Consider the following 14638-nt stretch of genomic DNA (forward strand, 5'->3'; position numbering starts at 1 on the left):
AAAAAATATATGTCCTTAGGGTAGCGTATACTGGTACATCTACCCGCTAAAAGTATGGAATAGCATCATAGACCTGACCTATTGAAATCGAGTATTGCAATACTGGATGATGCGATTCCATACTTCTGGCGGATAATGTATGTTATCCACCATTGACTTCTCAAGAAACATTAGTAGCTAAATAATAGTTTATTCAGCTGAAGTACACATGAGAGTCATTTGTTCAACTCTTATTCAGCAAAAATATTTGTTGGGTTATGTCGCCCTTATCATAATAAATCTTAGAGCTGTTAGTAGAATATCTATAAGTAGATGAAAAAACCGAATTTAGTACTATACCATTTAATTCCACTAGAGTTTGTATCCTTTGACAGATATTTGCGCGTATTTCGACCTCAACTGTAAGGCCGTCTTCAGTGTCGTGTACTAGACTCGACTTATCATATTTATTATTATTATTATTATTTAATAAGGAGGTTTTAACTACGAAGTCATTTGCCTCCAGGCCCTTATATGTTATGCGCATGAATCACATTAGTAAATTGTTTAAAACGAGAAAAAAAAAACTCCACTAAAGCCCCGTGACAGTTTGTGCCTTTTTTCATTAGTTCGTTTATATAGGGCTCAATTACTTGCGACGCTTTACGGAGCCGATTTATTTTAAATTTTCATTTCAACGATATGCCCTTAGACTAGTTAACGGTTAAGTTGAGGGATAGTGTTATAATCAACCGTTATAATTTGTATAACAAACCGGTACTTTTATACCACCTCTATCTCATATACACGACTCATATGCTCACCGTGGGTAGATTTTTTCTCACCCGCTGTCGTGCATAAGCACATAGATATTATATGAAGCCTCAACGCGACCGCGCGGATTGGCATCTTGTCCACCAGAGTTTCTCACTCTTCATTCTCATTTCCCAGTTCAGACAAGCCGGACGTGTTTTCACACACTGCTCGGTGCTCGCCATAACAGCATAAGAGCACATTTTTTAACCCTTGACAAAGTTTGTAAAAACTGATTTTTTCGCCCATAAAGCGAGCCGTATATCCGAAAAAGTGCTGTTCAAAGTGACCGCGGGTAAGTGGACACGTGAAAATTTGGCGAATCGTGTCGGGTTGAGTGTTTTCAGTGTGCTGGAAAAGTTTTGCAAAATGACGCCGCTGTTTGGTGATGGACGATCTGCCGCTCGCCGGCGTACAGTGAAGCAAAGTTCGAAGAAAACCGGTCAAAAGTGTTGAGTTAGGATGGTCTCGTAGGATTGGATTCAAATTTTGTACTTCATCACGATATGCTATGGTGCACTAAAGAGCAATATCGTTCAAAAAAAAAAAAAAGATTCAAAGTTTCCTTGTTTAAATGTACAGTGCGCACTACAAAACAAATCAATACATTATCTACATATACACCAAAAGGAAGAAGGATTCAAAAACACAACATTACATGGTGATAAATTGTTTGTTTATAATAAACAGTGCTCAAACAAGTATTCATAGCGAACAAACATCAAAATAAGCTGAACATTCTGATGAGATTTTATAAAAAAATATGTTAAAACGGTGTGAGTTATAGCGTTTTTTTTTCATTTAGTTGCTTCATATTTCCTTTTGAAATTTGAACTTCATAACGATTCTAACCGATAATCGATAGTTGAAATCGAATCAAGCAAACGAAAGCTTTATCGTTTTATTTTTCTTAAAAATATGTTGAAAAATCTTTTTTTGTGAGTTATATAATTAACTTAATATTTTCCATTACTTTTAAGATGAATCTGATAATTCTGGCTAACAGAAGCATATGTTTACCTTTTAAATCTTCTTGACCCCCGTTACTATTAGATTCGATTCACCAAAAAAGTTATATACGAAACCATCACGGTAGATTGTAAAATTCACATTTGTTACAATTTGTCCCAGACTAGCGAACTTAAAGTGTGCTATAGCGCTTGAAATTGCAACTTTAGATTTTTTGACTGCAACCTCTCTAAACATCTACCTATGTGTGAACGTTCTCCATTACGGTTTCATTTTTATTTCACCGGTTCCGTGTACGCTTTGGTTGTATGCGAAAGGTGCGAAAGATAGATGTGCTGTATCGTCGTGCTTACCTGGACAACTGCTGCTAGAGAATTTGGAAGATGCACGCGTATTTTGCTTGAAGGTATTCGTGTATAGGTAAACTCAAGAAAAAAAGTGATCACCGCGCCGAAAACTGATTGTAAAAACGTTTCTTCAAACTTTCAAATCTGATGATCTGATAAGTGAAATGAATGTACATTTATGTTATCCTGAAAAACTCAAACAAGCCTTTATCGGTGATATTTATTGGTGGTAGCTCTACACCCACAGTTACGACTTGTTTTGCACTGATTTATCTGTTAGTTTTCTATTATGTGTATAGATATATTTGATCATAAAAGTTCAGAAAACAAATATTTTGCTTAAACACATTTAATTCCTTGCACCCATAAATAGTAGTGCACCAGAATTAAACGGATTGCTACTAAATAAACTATGTTCTTGTTATTGATTCGTAAATTTTTTTCAGGGAATTGGAATTCAATCATGAAATTCGTAGATTTGAATGAAAATGTAAGTTAAAATCTGTCGACTGATACGTTAGCATCATAGGAAATAGAAATAGGATAACGCTGAACCCAATTTTGAGTAAAAATATGGCGAAACAATTTTATTACAAATTTAAACAAAAATGTACAGAGCAAAACATGTTTAGAACTCTCGGTGCTTCTCAAACCGTTATTATCAGAAAAAATCTCCAACAAATCTGTGCTTACCAGTCGTTTCTATAGCTAAGTTGCATGTCTGGGCGAAATTTAAAAAAGAATTGTGGCCAGTTTTTGAAATTATCCCTTTTTGAAGTAATAAGTCCTGAATTCAAAGGAAATACGATATTCAAACGATTTTTTATGTTCGTGATTATCAAAATAAATTTACCATCAAATTAGGTTTTTCTAGTTGTTTGTAACCTCTGGGCGGAATTTTGAGTCACAAGATCGATCAAGTTTCGACTTACGCCTTTTAAGTTAACTACGTAGTACATAGCTCCTTTCAGTATTCAAAATTATTCTAATTTCATACAATTGAATGAATTTTACGTTTCATTCATTTCAATTATACATATTAAAAAACCTCCACAATCAAATCAATTTTCAAAATGTGGCTCGAAAAAAAGTTATCTCGACTGATAAACTTCACGTCTCAATATTTTCATGAAGTTTGGAGAAATCTTCGTTTCTGAACGTGTTAATACAAGAAGCCTGTGTTGATACGTAGTTTATACATGAGGTCAGCGTTTATAAACCGTTAGTTACACAAAACCAGTCTTCGAATGGTTGTTCTTCGTCATCAGAAAATGCATTCCTTTATGGAGACACAGATCTGTTGGTCCATATTGATCAGGAATAGCGGCTACCTCTCTCTTGATTTTTTCGAAAGGTTTTGGATTTTTATCACACTGTGAATTTATAATTTATGCTTTAGGATGCTATGCGCGATTTGGAGTTTCTGAACAAACTTCCTTAAATTCCTAGTGGACCCATTGAATTCCAAGCGGTGTCTTGAGAATTTCGGGCGGAATCTTGAAGATACTGATGGGGATCACAGCGTAATCTGTGGTACCACTCAAATTGCTATTGAACTTATATGAATTTATAACGAAGTCTTGAGCATTTGCAGTAAACGTAGTGGAATTAAAGGATTTTGAATGGTATCCTTAAGATTTCTAGCGACCCTCCAGTGGAGCGCTGAGCAATGTTTGGGGCCCTTCGCAGACTAATTGGACCGGAGTACATGATATTTAGGACTCGTACAGATTAGTCAAGAACTCTAACAGTTCTGATATTTTTGATGCAATTTTGATACAGATGACCCATCCAATAGATAACCCAACTAACAATTTTAGCGCTATAAGCCAAGATTATTTGCTTTGTGCTGTATAACAGTTGAATTGAAGCAGCAAACGCAGCAAAAAATGAAAGCTGTCAAAAATAGAACGATTAGCGTTAATACAGCTGTAACGCAAACGTTTTGCAGCTACAAATCTTAGCTGAAAAAATTTCGCCAGTTATCGCTTTTGCTGCTTTCACTAAGCTGTAACACAACACCGTGAAAGATAGCAACCAAATGATGTGGAATAAAACTTGCCATCATCAATCCGGCTATATTAAGAAGAGCTTTGTCGTTAGTTATACAGTGAACATACAGCAGTATGCTGTGAAACAACAACTTGTGGCGCATCTACTCAGCTTGTTGGATGTAAACATTGCGTTTGACGTTCCGCACCCTTTTACAGCCTGCTGAAGTGGTGTAAGCGCGGCTATGGCATCTTTTACGATCATTATAAAATATTGTGTGAACCGTTTTCGTTGTAGAACAAAACAGTGTGTTTTCTTTGCCTTTCGATATAGACTGTGGTGGCAACAAGAACAGCGTCGAGACTTGTGGATGCAGAGATCGTGAGTTCGATTCCAAGCGCTGGCAGGTAACGTTGGGAACATTAAATTCAGATACTTATGATATGAATTCCGGAAGCTGTGAAACAGCTTGAAAATAATATTTAATCGATAATACAGCGAAGCTGTATAATAATAATTCAACAGTTGCGAAATGGTTGAGAAAGCGCCTTCCGAAGATGTTACACAGCTACTTGTCGTATAACTGTCGAGATAGAGCAATGATCGGTATGAACAAAAGCTGCCAACACAGCTTAAAAGTAGCTGAGTAGATTCGCCAGATTTGTTGGTAAAAGGATCGCATAGAAGCTTTCGTTCGTATGTACAGCGCCTTTACTCAGCATAAAGCCGTTTAAAGAGGGCCTAGAGAATGTTTACATTTGCACTAAATGTTAGATGGGAAGTTCCAATATAACAGGAAATAATGCAAAAATCCTGTTATTCCGAATACTTAGAGTACGTTTTACCGAAAACATTAAACAGCACTTGGTCCAGTATGACTAAACACCGACCAATTGGTGTAGGGTAGAGTGGGGCAAGATGAGCCCCTTAAGCATAAACCTATTTTACTGGATTTGGCCATTATTTTTTATTTGAAATGACATGGAACCAACATAAACATGTTTTCCATCATCTACAGGTATGTTCCGTTTTTATCACGTTCCAATTTTGTCACGCTCCGATTTTGTCACGTTCCGATTTCGTCAACAAATTATTCCGTTTTTATCAACACACAAAAATTGATATTTTTTAGTTTTCGAAATGTTTGGAATATAAACTAAATACTTATTCTGAAACAATTTAAATACTTTTCAATAGCCTCAGAGTTGAATTTTCGACATTATGTTAATGTTGAGCACATACGATACATGGTAGGTGTCAAGTCATATACGATTAAATAAGGTTTGACTTTTTCCAATCCACTAATCAATTGGAGTTTTTAAACATAGCATGGTCTGTTGGAAAAGATTAACCAATCCTTCAACAATAGAGAGATGCTCTGGCCACGTCCTAGCAACAACTGGAATTTATGATAAGTTGAATACGTACTCAAGAGAGCTCTGCAATTTTTCTTTTTCTTATTTAACATGGCATATAAGAATTTTCTGATTTCGGTTCCGCAAATTTTCAAATCGAATAATGTGAAAATTTAATTGCCTGAATTGTGCTATTTCAATTGCAAATGTTCTTACAGAAGTTTTGTAAAATGGTAGAAGTGTTTTATTTGTGCGGAAATTGAATTCAAACATGACTTGTGGCGTTCTGCATCTTAGATTTTTCGTGATTCCGCTGGTGGTTCGGCCGGTACTAAGCCACCCGGATATTTTTTTTTTTCGTCAGTGAAAAGTGTGATTCTGTTAAAATACAATGATAAAGCCTAGTTTTCATGGTTAGGAGATCTGATGATGATGGTTAGTGGTTTCTCAAAATAAATGTTAAAAAAAGTGAACATTTGATTACGATTATTGTGCCTCTACGTAGAATATTTAAAACCAAAATGAAATGTCCAGTTTTGCTCTGTCCATTACGTGAACTTTATCGACGATGCACCCATGCTGTTAATTAAAATTCGGAATCATCCAGAGGAGGTGGATTCGATTTTTCAACAAATCATTTTGTTGAAACTTTTTACGGAGACTGCTCTATATTCGGCGTTAGGACAAACAAATGCCTTTGGCGAGTTCGTTCCGATTAAACTGCTTCTTTTCAATGCAATCTGGGCTATTTCTGTGTCATAGGGTTGGGTCAATTTATCTTCTTGTTTCAGAGAGTAATGGCGCTTCAATCAAAGCTAATTAGCTAGGACATAAGGTGGAAATATCTGTGCCCCATCCCTGGAAAACAAGCGCGCATGAAGTGACATTAACTTTCTTAGCTACATCACTCCCAACGTTGATAAAAATACTTCATTCACACTTGTCCCCAAATAACAAAAGATACACTCATCTACACATACGCTAAATACGGTCGCATCACTCGCTTATAGTGAATCCAATGCCATCACTTTTTCCTATATCCAACTCCTTGACATCTATGAGGGCGTCGGTGAGTCGCTAGCCTCTCTTTAAGTAGGTGTCATACCATCATTATCCTTTCCTTTCCTCATAACGGAGAAGATGGGCGTGGCCGGCAATGGAAATTGTCATGTCTTTTCATCTCTGACTTCCGATTGGACAACTATTCATTCCAAAATAGATTTCCATAAGCAATTGGAATAAGAGTGGTAAAGTAACCAACATGACAGCTTCAGTATGCAATCTTCGAAATACTCCGTTACCACGCAACGCAACGCAAGAACATGGCATTAATTTTCTATGTAAATTTGATAGACACAAACCGCCAAAACTGTCTTACGTAATTAATGAACAGCGTAATTACGTAAGACAGTTTTTCGACCCATCCTCCCCCCTTAAGCCCTTTCGTGATTGTTCAGTTCTTTATTTTATAACGAATGCACTATTCCTCAACAATGTTGAGGCAACTGCAAAAGACATGATGGATTTTATTTTTGGATAAGACTGACTCCGTCTTATTTTGGACATTATCTTCGTAGCACAAATTATACCAAACAGCCATTGAATAAATCGTGTTCCAATGGGTAGGAGAAGAGGTCCAGCAAAACTAAGCAATCTATAGAAAATTTTGGAACCTCCATATAATAAGTTTGCATCGAGGAAGAAGGTAAAGGGCTGGAATGGCTAACAATTTGGAAAACTGGACGTTCCCACGTCGCGCACGTTGCCATTTGCTGGGATCTTGATCTTTAAGCAAACATGAACCCCTTCCCCACATGGAGGCTAAACGGTTAATTAAGAGCCCTATACCAACATAAAACTTTACAAAAGAGTTTCTCACCAAAAAGTTTTAATTTGGATTAATTCTAGAGATATGAATAAAAATGGAATGGTGTTTGTATGTCACAAAATGGCTTGAGAACAGACTTACATGATTATTTCACTATTGCATTGGTCTAGTGTTCCGATGTGTTTGAGTGAAGGAAACGATTTGAAAAATTCTCTGTAATAATTCGAAAAACAACTGAAAACTAGTTTGTCGTTTTGTATGGGAGATTGCATGCCATTTTTCAGCAGCCTACTTGATGGCAAAATGAAGTTTGACAGGACTTCAAGTATTTAATATTATGTTTATTTAACAAAAAATAGAACTTTATGGTTGTTTGGGAGCTGGTCCTTACCTTCCTTCCGAGTGGACTGTATTTGATTGCATTTGAGGTAGCGATTCCTTGGGTGGCTGAAGTGGACCTCCGACGACTGTATTGGGCGGTCATTAGGCCGATTCTCAGTGGGTTTTCTTAGGGTTTTATCCACTCAACACATCAAATTAACACCTTCACAATTTATTACGGTCCATTACACATTTAACACACTTATTACGCACAAATTACAACATTTATTTAACTAAACTAACTACATATATTTGGGGTATGGTAATAATTCCACAATTGGATTCTTGGCTCCGTCCGAGCCCTTTTGCCGACGTATTTCACACTACTGATAGGTGGGTGACGAAGTAATTCGTTCAAAGATCGGTTATGCTACACCGGGGGGTTCTTCAAAGGGATTCCCGATCGTTGTGATACTCGAACAATGGTAGTTTATTGCCAGTCTATTCGTGAAACGTTAAGCTAAAAGGCGATGATTCTAGATTAACGATCCCTGTTTAAGTTGGTGGTAATAACTTTAGATCACCACAATTATTTTATTGATAAGATTTTGGCAATTCAAAGCACAGGAAACGTTAAATATGGTGATTTACGGCTTTGGCACGTTTCGACTATATATAAGTCAAAAATTACAAACGCCAAATACACAGTATTGTCCTATCAAAACACACCATTGAAAACATTCAGATGATTATTTGTTTTTTCAGCTTCCCGCTGACGAGATTTCCGAGAAGGAACAAACAATTTCGCCAGAGATGTCATCAGTTCCAATGGACGCGCCTCAAAATGCGACTGCTTTGGAACTGCCGAAAAGATGTGCCTACAGTGCTTATGGGAAAATTGCCGAAGAGAATGATGCTGCCGACAATAGTCACACTGACAAGAGATGTTTGAAGCGTTGTAAAAACGATTCCAAAAAGCATTTAACATGTCTGTCGATGTGAAAGTGTTGAGCAGTGCATAAATGTAAATAGAAAAACATGAAATTTATCTGCTAATGCCGCGAAAATTACAAAAGAAGCGCAGCGTCGGCTTAGATTGCCGAGAATACGTAAATTCCCCTATTAACTGCGAAAGTGTTTATAAGAACACTAAGCTAATAAGAAGGCTCTTTCTCAGTTGGGATGTAATGCCATACAGAAGAAGAAGAAGAAGAATATTAAAAAGAAGAAGCGGAAGGATAAGAAGGGATAGTAGAAAAAGTTTTTTTGTTGTTCATTTTTTTTTTTTTGAAAAAAAAAACTATGATCAGCTTGACCCACTTTCTTGTAGTTTTTTTACAAATATGACGCACCTTATGATATAAAGGACATTTATGTGATTATCGTTTTAATATTCTATATTACATTTAATAAAATTCTAACCAAGAAAATTAAAACTATTAATGATTTATTACGAAATCATATTGATTGATAGAAGTCTGCTACTTCCGTTACGAACCTGTAAGAATGAACAATCAAAATGCTCCTCACAGCTCCTAAACATCAATACTGTGCATTTATGTAATGAAATGTGTTTTATCCTGACATAACTGCAATTTTCCTTTAAACTTTGTAAAATATTTTGTCTATAGAAAAAATATTCCGTTTTTGTCACGGTTCCGTTTTTGTCAACTGAAAATTGCCGATCGTGTTGATGAAAACGGAACATACCTGTATAAACATAACGGGTTCAAAAAAAGGAAAATATCATGGATAAAATGACTAAACAAAAAAGTTGTTTTTCAGTTGGCTTACAAACCCTTGCGTGGTAAGAAGGGCTCTCTCTCAAATTGCATTTTTTTTTATGACCAATAAGTAATCATTGATAAGCATCGTATATTTTGCATCAAACTATGCATTTAAAATTTAGTTTGTGCATATTAGGAGATATATATGCATTACTTGTTTTATTTTACTACACGCAAAAAAATTGTGCGGTAAAAACTACCATTTTAGGGGGTTAACTTAAGCGCTCGCACCGGCAATTTTCAGCAGACCAGAAATGCGCTTGATTTAACCATGTCTGTAGTCGGAATCAGATTGTTGTAAATTATTTCTGTCAAATGGACCAGTAATGCGGTGGGGTATACCGTAAACATAGTAAATTGGTCTGAATGTCCATAGTAGTTTCAAGAATGAGCGTAGTCAGCTAAAATAGTAATTTTTACCACAGATTTTTTTCCCGTGTAGAAACAGAAGCAAAAGATGAGAAACGACTACACGGAGACGGAATTCAACTCAATTTTGGGTTGTTTCAACGCAATTCCGTAGTTGAGCCCAATAACTCAATTTTGGCTAAATTTCCAAGGTCCTCGCTAGGTAGTTTGGCTTTAATTCCATTAGAAAAATATACTCAATTTTGGGTTGATTTAACGCAAAATTGAGTTCTTTCGACCCAAACATAAGAAAAGTTGCATTTACCCAAATTTGGCTTATTGGGCCAAAGTACCCCCATTGGGTAGATGCAGCTCTCTCTATTTTTGACAACATTCGTGTGGGAGAAAGAGAAAACCGAGAGATTTTGGGTTGAAACTATAATCGATATACTTAATTTTGGGTAAAGTAAACTCAAAAATTAGGTAAAAATATTTCTCCGTGTATATAACGACTCAATTTTATGAATACACCCGATTCTGTTTTGGCACGGGGAAAAAAAAGTTTTCAGTTCAAAATTTCAAAAACCGTGCAATAAAAGTAACACCATTTCTCGACGTTTCATGCAACAATAAGGTTTTGGCAGAAAAAAATGTATGAAAACTTTTTTTGCACGGCCGTGCAAAAACAGAATCGGGTGTATAAGCTAACCAGCAAATGTAATAGAGCTATGGCAACTATACCAAGCATTGCTAAGCATATTTGAATGATTTCCAAATAATTTTCTTATTTCCATAAGGGGTGCTCATCTTGCCCCATCCTCCCTACCTAGTAACAATCCAATAGGTACCAAATTCGAAAGTTACCCCTCCATAGTCGAGGAGAAAAATCAACTTTTTTGCTACGGGGATTAATCTTACGCTCATATTATTACAAAAAAAAGTGTTATGAAACTTTTAAAGATCGTGACAAGCGTCTTTTCTTAAAACTAATAAATAATTATCTGAAAATGCATTTATCCTGGAAAACATATAAAGTTTTCCAAAGAAATAATTTTCCTCAAAAAAAAAAATAAATTAATCAAACTTTTTCTTAAAATTCTTCCATTTCAAATCAATTGTTTCAGGAAGTACTGCGAGTTTCTCCAGAGTCATCTATGATGGTATGAAATTTCTCAGGAATTGTTCAAAAAAATTCCCAAAATTCATCCGTGACTTCCTAAGATAATTTATTAGAAATTGAGAAGAACTTGCTCCTGATCTTCTGTGATCGAATAACTCCATGAATTCCTCTAAAGGACTTTGTCCTGTTTTCTGTTTCTTGTGAAAATTCTTGATAAAATGCAACTTGGGATTCATTGAAATTTCGCTCAGAAATCTGTTACGGCAAAATATATTCTACAAATCTGCTTTCAAAAATATATTCTACAAATGATTTTTTTTTTCGGTGATCAGCAAAAATTTAGATTGCTGTATTAGTAAACCCAGTAAACATGTCTGTAATAATTTTCAGAGGAAAAGTAGACTGGAGTACAAATTCTAGGGTCACTGAAAGAGCCTTCCTTATTTGATTGGCGGTTCTATTAAATTATATTCTTTTTAGAATTTTTAGCATCATGTGTTTAGTCCATAATTGTTCATTTTTCTAGTTCTGTTTTTTTAATGCATCATCTTTCAGAGAGACGGGTAAATTTGGGGAAAACGTTCACTCTTGAATATGCAGGATGTCTGCAAAGCTCATATATGACCCACCACAGATATCAGAAGACCGGCCATAGGATTTAAAAAAACAGAACCGCGCCATTGCAAGTTCATTCAGCGTTCGCGCACTACCAGTTTCCGTAACGAGTAGGGAGAAAAAGAAAGAGAGAGTAAGAACGTGGCTGTTGTAACCAACCCCCTGAAGGTAGCGCTAGTTCTTGAAGCCGCCACCATCTGTGTGGCGCTAGTGCTGAGTAAACAAATTTTAGGCTTTGCCCTCATCAAACCCCGCGCGGAAGCGACAAATGTCGTATGAGAATAAAATTATGCTATTGGAAATTGTTTATTATTGTGCCTAATAAAATGTGGTCAAATTATCTAGCAGTTACAGATAATTAGATGAAATACTACGCACTTATTGCCAGAATGATAAGTAAAATATGAATGTCGCATTCCAAAACTAATGTGTCTCGTGCCTAAAACAGTATTTTTGGACGAGCTGTCAAATCAGCACCTTCTTCAGCACCAAATTTTTGGCTTCACTCCAGTTGTTCGTGGATGACAGCCGTTTCAGTCCTGTGGTTGTAACTAGCCAAAGCAGGGCTGGAAAGCGTCAATGTAAATACAGGGTGTCGCGCGACTTTTACATAGTTGCTTACCTCACTGTCATCGGACGGCGAGACAATGACAGAGGTTTTCTCTAAATTCTCTTTCATTTTTCCGTCACTACGGCCTGTGACGGATTCGCAAACTTGACTATTTTTAGTTATATCTGGTATAATTGTTCTTTATATCGTTGGAATCAAGGAAAGATATCCACTTAACGTTTCAAACATTTTTTAAATTTGAATGAAAGTTTAAATTTTTTTCATTCGTATTCTTTCAAAATTTAAACTATTTTTGTTAATTTTCGCGACTTTCGTGTTTTATTTGTTTTTTCTTTTCAACAACAAACCGTTCGCGTCAAAATTCGTCAATTGACTGAGGATGCGCACCGACAGATCTCAATGCGAGTGCGCTGCTGAAATCTTCCATCTCTTTTCCTCATTCGCTCTTTAGTTCTCTCGACACCCCCAGTGGTGACTGTATCGACGTATTTCGTTGCCGCGTCGATTCGGCTCACTCGCTTTGCATCTTCGTGTTCTTCTTTTATCGCTTGAGCTTGGACCGAACGTAGAAACTGTCGTGTGATGCTTAAGATTACACTGAATGAAATTCACTATCGATTATAATTTGTGAAGTAATACAATGACAAATTAAATTTGTTTGTTCCCATAATCATACATCATAAATAATCTACTACTAGTTTTCTATTTGCTCTTCAATACTACATTTTCTATTTGCTCTTCAATACTACATTCGCTCTCATCTCTACTCTTCAAATAATCAACGAACATATCGTTGTCGTATTACACGTTGCAAAAATTGAATTAATCATTTTTTTTTAACATTAAATCAAAGACAAATTAATTAAATATTTCAAACTAATTTGACATAATATTCCATTAAATAATTATATTATTCCTATTTCAAATAAATATCAAATCAAAGCATTGAAACACAAGTGTTACAAATTTCAATCACTGGTAAGAAAATTCTCTCATTATAATCATTAATTATGGGGTTATCATTTATGAACTACAACTACATTACCTTTCATCTGCTGACTGCATTGAATGTATGTAATATTTCAATTACGCGTACTTTTTTTTCAATAATGAAAACAAAAAATGGCAAAATCGTAATATTATTTTTCTTTGTTTTTCTCTTGTTTTCAATTTAGTATAAGTCATTCAAGTGTAATGTAGTGATGACAATAAAAGATTGATACAATTTGAAATAATTATAGTTTTAAAGAAGTCGTGTTTCATTTAAACTAATCACCTGGACAAATTTCATAAAATTCAACAATATTCCATATCTTTATTCAATTTTTAATATGCTAAATTGATAGTCCTCTATTTTGAAGAGATACATACATATTACACTCTATAAATCTATAACATTCCCTTTAATTGTTTATTTAAGTCACTTTTCTTTCTAATTTGCAACTAACAACGCAATGCTGATTGGTTTTCAGTCCATCATCCAATTCGTCATGAAAACTTCTAGCAAATCAAAATCTATTGCTAAGTTGTAGCAATTCATAAATTGTTCGTGTTTACTACATAAATCATTTAATTTAATCAGTTGATAATTTATCGAAATGATATTCTGAGAAGTTGAAATTCACCCCACATTTACGTTTTGTTTAATCAAATTATGCGGTGTTCTCTCCAATGTATTTACTGATTTCATATCTTTCATTATTTTCTTCTATTTTCATGTTGATTAAGAACCCTTCTAGAAAAGTCAATTAAAAAAACAATTGCTGAAACCGGATATAAAATTAGTTCAACGAGCTTGCCAGGATGATAATTGATTAATTTAAAATCCAGTATTTTATATAATAAACAACAACAAATCTGATTAGATTGTCAAAATCTTGGTAATTATGAATTGTTAGTTTATCGAAACCTTTCGAGACTCACTTTTAAAATAAAATTATGATAGTTGTTTTTCTTTTTACAAATTTAATTAATTAATGTTTACTCAAATTTATTTATAATTCGATATTTCTATGTATTCCATAATTTTGTTCAAACTCCATACTAGTTTTCAATCCTTAAAGAAAGAGATATCACTTGAAAACTAACGTCTGAGCCTAGATAGAAAATCAGTTCAACGAGCTTGCCAGGCTGGTTGATAGACTCTAAATCCAGAATCAAACCCTTTTTCAATCATTTAATGAATATTGATTCTAACTCAAACGAATTAGTTATTGTCTTATTTTTTTTTTATTAAAGATTATTAATTTTAAATCCTCATAGATAGAGACATCACATGAAAACAAATGACTGAAGCTAGATAGAAAATCAGTGCAACGAGCTTGCCAGGCTGGTTGTTGACTTCAAATCCAGTATCGAACTCTATCTAAACAATTGATTGAAATATAAATTGAACCAAAATGCATTGAGTTTTGCCTTGGTTTTATCTCTTCCATAATCATTAAAGTGTATTACCTTCAACTATAATAATCTGCTTAATCGCTTTTTTTTTAATTATTGAGCTAGAATCCGGTCATCTAGGAGTAGTCCACTCGCTAAGCTTTTCTAATATTTTTCTTCCTCTCATACGCTCATCTATATAGCCAGCAGTGGC

General features: G+C 35.0%; 1 protein-coding gene across 1 annotated transcript in view; it reads left to right on the forward strand.

Annotated features, from left to right (window-relative positions):
* Positions 1-901: 901 nt before the first annotated feature.
* The window catches only part of LOC5569521 (protein aubergine), a 30840-nt gene continuing 17103 nt past the window's right edge, over positions 902-14638 (forward strand). The window contains exon 1 of the mRNA XM_001652781.3: positions 902-1087. The gene's annotated coding sequence lies outside the window, so the exon portion shown is untranslated. The remainder of the gene's footprint in view (positions 1088-14638) is intronic.

This window comes from Aedes aegypti, chromosome 2, assembly GCF_002204515.2.
Source record: "Aedes aegypti strain LVP_AGWG chromosome 2, AaegL5.0 Primary Assembly, whole genome shotgun sequence".
Lineage (NCBI taxonomy): Eukaryota > Metazoa > Arthropoda > Insecta > Diptera > Culicidae > Aedes > Aedes aegypti.